The sequence below is a fragment of the Stegostoma tigrinum genome, chromosome 20 (assembly GCF_030684315.1).
Source record: "Stegostoma tigrinum isolate sSteTig4 chromosome 20, sSteTig4.hap1, whole genome shotgun sequence".
Lineage (NCBI taxonomy): Eukaryota > Metazoa > Chordata > Chondrichthyes > Orectolobiformes > Stegostomatidae > Stegostoma > Stegostoma tigrinum.
Genome location: NC_081373.1, coordinates 7754030 through 7760029, shown reverse-complemented (window position 1 = coordinate 7760029; position 6000 = coordinate 7754030). Strand labels below are relative to the sequence as shown.

General features: G+C 41.6%; 1 long non-coding RNA gene across 2 annotated transcripts in view; it reads right to left on the bottom strand.

Annotated features, from left to right (window-relative positions):
- The window catches only part of LOC125461756 (uncharacterized), a 47712-nt gene that overhangs the window by 23984 nt on the left and 17728 nt on the right, over window positions 1-6000 (bottom strand). For both annotated transcript variants that reach the window (XR_007249545.2, XR_007249546.2), the window contains 2 exons: window positions 5229-5420; window positions 1036-1153 (listed from right to left, as the gene is read on the bottom strand). This is a non-coding gene — a long non-coding RNA (uncharacterized LOC125461756). The remainder of the gene's footprint in view (window positions 1-1035; window positions 1154-5228; window positions 5421-6000) is intronic.

The window sequence follows — 6000 nt, the reverse complement described above, 5'->3', positions numbered from 1 at the left end:
ATCTCAGATTCTCCAGCATCTGCAGTTCCTATTATCTCTGAGAGAGAGAGAGAGAGAGAGAGAGAGAGAGAGAGAGTGAGTGAGTGAGTGAGTGTGTGTGTGTGCGTGTGTGTGTGTGTGTGTGTGTGCCTCTGCATGTGTGTATTTGTGTGAGGGAGCGAGATAGAGAGAGAGTGTGTGTGTGTGTGTGTGTGTGTGTGTGTGTGTGTGTGTGTGTGTGTGTGCCTGTGCGTGTGTGTATTTGTGTGAGGGAGCGAGATAGAGAGAGTGTGTGTATGTGTGTGTGTGTGTGGGTGTGTGTGTGTATATTTGTGTGAGGGAGAGAGATAGAGAGTGTGTGTGAGTGTGTGCGAGTGTGTGTGAGTGTGCGTGTGATATCGTTTATTGTCTTCACCTTCTTGTCCATTGACCACAACATTACCCAGACTTCACTCTAACTCACTTGAATCCCAGTGAGTGAATGTGTAAAGAATAAGCTAGGGATTTGAGTGGTGGGAGCACATTAGCATTAACGTCAGCAAGAACTACAAAACCACAGCAGGAAATCGCAGGCAGAAGGAAGTATTTCAGACTCTCACAGATAGCAATGTAAGAAGTCAAGAAAAGATAAATGAAAGAAATAAAAGCAATTATATCCTAAGCAAATAAAGCAAATTCGCCTCGGGAGGTACGAGAATATAAAAGTATGCTGTGTTGGAAGTCCCTTGGATGTTAACTATATTTAGAATCATTTCATGCAGTAGTCCAATGTCACATGTTGACTCTGAATGCTGAGTACTATGTTAATCTTCCGCAGTAAATCCACTTTTTAACAGATCAAATTGCAGAAGATGATTATTACTACCTTCACTTCAAAGCCTTCATGCAGTCATCTCTGATAGAATTATTTCCCCATGTTACTGTTCTCATTCAGTGAGATTCATCATCCTTTCCTTCGTAAAATTACATGTACAACAATGTGGATTGATTTGATGATTAAAATGTAGTGGTTCAGTGGTACAAGCCTCAGATTGGATCATTCGGTAATATTCTTACCTTGGACTGAGAAGATTTTCAGTTCAAGCTGTGCTTTAGGCCTGACACACGACAGACATTCTATATTTTGACCACTCTTGTGACCTTCCTTGAGAGATTTGACAGTGTCGGATACAACCTACACATATAGAGTATGGAAAAGTTACAGTTCGAAGAAGTGAAAATGTCTGAGACCATTCTAAAAGGTGATTGCACTAAAATCTCTCAAATATTCAAAGGGCTTGATTAGTTAGAAGGTAGACAAACAGGAGGCTGGGACAGCTCAGCAGGCCAGGCAGCATCTGGAAGAAAGGAGCAGCCAACGTTTCAGGTATTAGTTAGATGTCTCTCAGATGTTCCCATTGACTGGGACTTAGGGTTACTCTCATCAAATTGTGGGGTTGGACATTTACTGAGATGAAGTGGTACTCTTTATTGTAAAGCAGAGAGGGATTTTTTAAAAAATAAGAAACTGAAAGGATTGAACACCCTTGCTCTGCAGCAGAAATTCCTGGATTCCAGTGTTCCAATCAACAATGGATTCAATCTGTCAAAGAAAGTAAAAACCAGGAACTGCGCTGATGGAAGGAGCTGGGAATGTTTTTGTGGTAAAGAGGTGGCCTTGATGCTGAGAATAGAAAGCAAGCTACAACACATTTGGACCTGCAAAAACATACAAAAAGATATTGCTGAAAGCATGGAGGATTAGCATGTGCTTTGAAGATCACACCTTTGAACAGGAAATCATAGGATAGAATCCCTGCAGTGCGGGAGCAGGCCATTCAGCCCATCAAGTCCATACCAATCCTCCAAAGAGCACCCACCCCTCCCCTGTAACTCTGCATTTCCATTGGTTAATCCACCTAGCTTGCACTCCCATGGACAATTCCTATGGCCACATCTGCACACCTTTGGACCGCGGGAGAAAACTGGAGCACCTTGAGAAAAATCACACAGGCAATCACCAGAGGGTGGAAATGAACCAGCTCCCTGGTGCTGTGTGGTAGTACTGCTAACCACTGAGCCACAATGCCACTCCTTTTTTTATCCCACCAATTTCAGGGCTTGACCCTGCCCCACACACCAGGCCTTGTAATTACATCATCTGCTATTCCACACATCCCATTGGCAGCCACTAATAGTCTCAAGTGGAGAATCAGTGCTTATGTCTCACTCGGCTTTGCCTACATGAATGAGGTGACGGTAAGAGTCTCCAAAAAGGAGCAAACAATGAGGATGCAATACACAGGTAGAGAAAGCTTTGAAATTTGACGTGACCCCTTCAGATTATCACTACAAACATTGTATCATGCGTTCTTTAACCTAACCCAGTAGGCTTCCAATGACTGGAGGTGACCCTGAGACCAAAGTGCCTTCCGAAGCAGTTAGTAATTGCATTTATTCTGTGACCTTCGTGTTATCTTCATAAATAAGTATTTGTGTGATAATTTTTGAAGGTCAACATCACTAAGTTTGTTGAGAGCTTGTTCAACATACCTCTTCTCCTGGGGCCAACCATGACTCATACAATCAAAACCTTGGTCAAATGACCCAACTTAAGTTCACATTATGGGTACCTTTCATCACTGGAGAGATCTGCTTCGTATTCCCATTCTGTTGCTTTTCTTTCTAAAAGGCTAGAAGCTCAAGTTTATCTCTGATCTACTTGGACCAAGCAGTAGCTACAAAACACTTTAAGGGGCAGACAGGGTAGATGCAGGTAAGATGTTTTCCCTGAAGAGTCTAGAATCAGGAGGAATAACTTAAAAACAAAGGGTTGCCATTCAGGACTGAGATGAGGAGGTCTTTTTGCTTCGATGGTGATGAATCTTTGGAATTCTCTATCTGAGAGGACTGCAGGAAGAACAGTCTTTTGTGAATATTTAAGGTAGATTGTTGGCTCAGTGGTTAACACTGCTGTCTCACAGCACTGAGGGGCAGGGTTCAATTCCACCCTTACGTGACTGTCTGTGTGGAGTTTGCACATTCTCCCCGTGTCCGTGTGGGTTTCCTCCGGGTGCTCCGGTTTCCTCCCACAGTCCAAAGATGTGCAGTTTAGGCTGGATTGGCCCTGGGAAATTGCCCTGTAGTGTTCAGGGAGGTGTAGCTTAGGTGGGTTATAGGGGGATTGGTCTGGGTGGGATCAATGAGGGTCGATGTGGACTTGTTGGGCCAAAGGGCCTGTTTCCACACACTGAGGGATTCTTTGATAAAGGGTTATGTGAGTAAAAGGCATCGAACGGTTCAAACAGCTAAACCAATGGCATTATTTTGAAGACAAGCAGAAGAGTTCTTCCCGATGCCCTGGTCAATATTTATCTCTCAAAGAACGTCACCTAAATGGGGGAGCAGACTGAATGGCCTACTCCTGTTTCTGTGTTGGTTTTTCATAGCTCACGAGCAAGAAAATTAGAATTCAACTAAATAATAAGTTGCATTTTAATATAAAACGTACCAGACAGAGAGTGATTATTATGGGAGGCTGAAAGCTTGGTTGAACAGGTAGGTTTTAGGTAGTAATGTCAAGAAGAAAAGTGAAATAAGGAGATTTTGAGTAAGAATTTTAAGGGCTTAGATTGCAGAAGGTATGGCCATCGCCAATGCAGAGATGAATTTCAGAAATGCACAACAGGCCGGAATTGGAAAGGTGTAGAATTCATGGAAGATTAGCAGGAGTAAGGAAGGTGCGAGGACAGGGAGTCTCAAGACTGCTGAGGGATTGGAACAGGACAAGATGAGTAGGAATGAGCCGAATAGAAAGTGGACTGAGTTAAGATACAGGCAGCAGGAATGTGAATAAACTGATAGCCTTGGGTTTACTGAGAGGTGTTAATGTTCAGGCCCATTTATATGACTGCCTTGGGTGAAATCCTTAGCTCTCAGCTAAATATTTATATTTCAAAGTGAAGCCCATTGATAGTGAATGACCGACCTATAGTCTACAGCTAATACCTCCCACCACAGCATCTTCAGTCAGATACATTCTGAGGCCCAGTATCTGCTGCTCTTTGAATCCCATCATTTATGTGCAGTTGCTTCCCAAATTTATCCTCTATGGTATTGGAAAGACCTCTGATTTATTTTCTGTTCAACCCACGTGCGAGCCTCTATCCTACAGCCACCACACTGATGTATTCTGACTGACATTCTAATGGTCACAAATAACAGATTGCAAATCAGATTTCAAGAAAACAATGAGAAATAAGACATATCATGTTGATTAATGTGATTGGCTGTGTATTGTGCAATGCAAAGTGTGTTTGTGTTGTAGTTATAATGGAATAATACTAGTGCTTTTTGAATTTTTCTGATGGTAATTTCTGGTAGTGCTGGTAATTTACGGGATAAAAGGTGCTGTTGAAGTTATTGGGGGAGTTGTTGTAGCACATCCCCCAGTAAGTTCTATACAACCGCAATGCCCCAGTTGCTGGACAATCTCACCTCTGTGTTACAAGACTCTAGGTTCAAGTCCCATCTATTTTTTGAGAGGGAACGTCTTGGCTGATTTCCCAGCGAGTGAATTTTGAATGAGAGTTTAAAGTGAGAATATACCTACTTTGTCAAATCGACACTAAAGATCCAATGGCATTATTTTGAAGACAAGCAGGAGAGTTCTTCCCGACGTCACCTAAACTGATACTGCTTATTCCAGGGCATGCTGTGTGCACATTGGCAGTCATCTCTTCAGAACAAGGAGTTGACCCCAACCGAGTGCTGCAGACTGGCACATTCCAAGGTCCAGGACTCATAACTACTAAAGCTTGGGGCAGCTGCCTGCCAAGGCACAGTGGGGAAAGACCCACCATCTAACATCTTTCTGCTGAAGTTAAATGGGGGTCTATTCAGTCAGCAGGCCCTCCCAGTGCCTCAAATGAAGGTAAACAGAGTCTTTGTTCAAGTAAAAGGTACCCTTGGTTTGTTGGGATACATTTAACCTTCAATGTTTATTTGTTTCCTTGATATGCTACTGTACGGAACCAAACTGCATTTGTGATTATGTATACATACATAAAGATATTTTTTACAATAAAATATTTTTGAAATAAAAGAACTTTAATAACTCCAAAGTGCTTTGATCAACTGATTGTATGAAAGCTGCAATATAAATGCAATGTTTTCTTTCACTTCTATCTACCAGCTAAGAACATCTCTATAACTATAAATATTGTTAATGATAAGTAACATGATAATTAATGATAATTTTTCTGCCTTACCTGATCCTCTCATCCTTGGTATCATCTTAGTGAATCCATTCAGTATCCTTTCCATCATTTTAACCTTCTTCTGAAAGTGATATTCTAACAGTTGTCTAGTAACTGTTCTCTATAGGTTCAACATTACTTCATTCTTAGTTTATTCTGTTCTTCATGATTACATGTTTGGGCAAACTCAGTTTGATAGTGAAGCTGTGTAACCAGGAACAAAGTTGGAAAGTATGAGTTACTGTTCACAATGAATCAGCTTTTCAAATAAAAGTGTGTTCTCGCAGGTTTTAGGGAGATTCAGTTAAACTTGTATAAAGCATTGGTTCAACGTCATCTAGAGTATTGTGTCCATTTTCAGGACTCACAGTTTACAAAAGATATGAGGACATTAGAGTAAAGATTCATGAAGATTTTCAGGCATGTCGATGATGTTATGAACAGACCCTGAGCAATGTTCCAGAAGATATGACACTTCCAGATGGGATAAGTCAAATTGTTAAAATTCCTGGGTGAGAAAGGATCTACTGACTTCCCTTCATTATCTGCCTGCCCCCTTGGTTGGTCGCTACCAGATTCATTGATAAAGGGATCCCTCCCTCATTAGCACATTTCTCCCTGACTGAATGAATTTGAGTTTTGAAAGGAGTCAGTTTAACCAGGTTTTCTCGAGTTAACAGAAGTGTGCGCTGATTAGTGACTAAATGACAAAAGGGTTAATAAGGCAGAACACATGCACTCACAGATTAGGCATAGGAAGTCAGCCCAAAGAAAGTTAACAGAC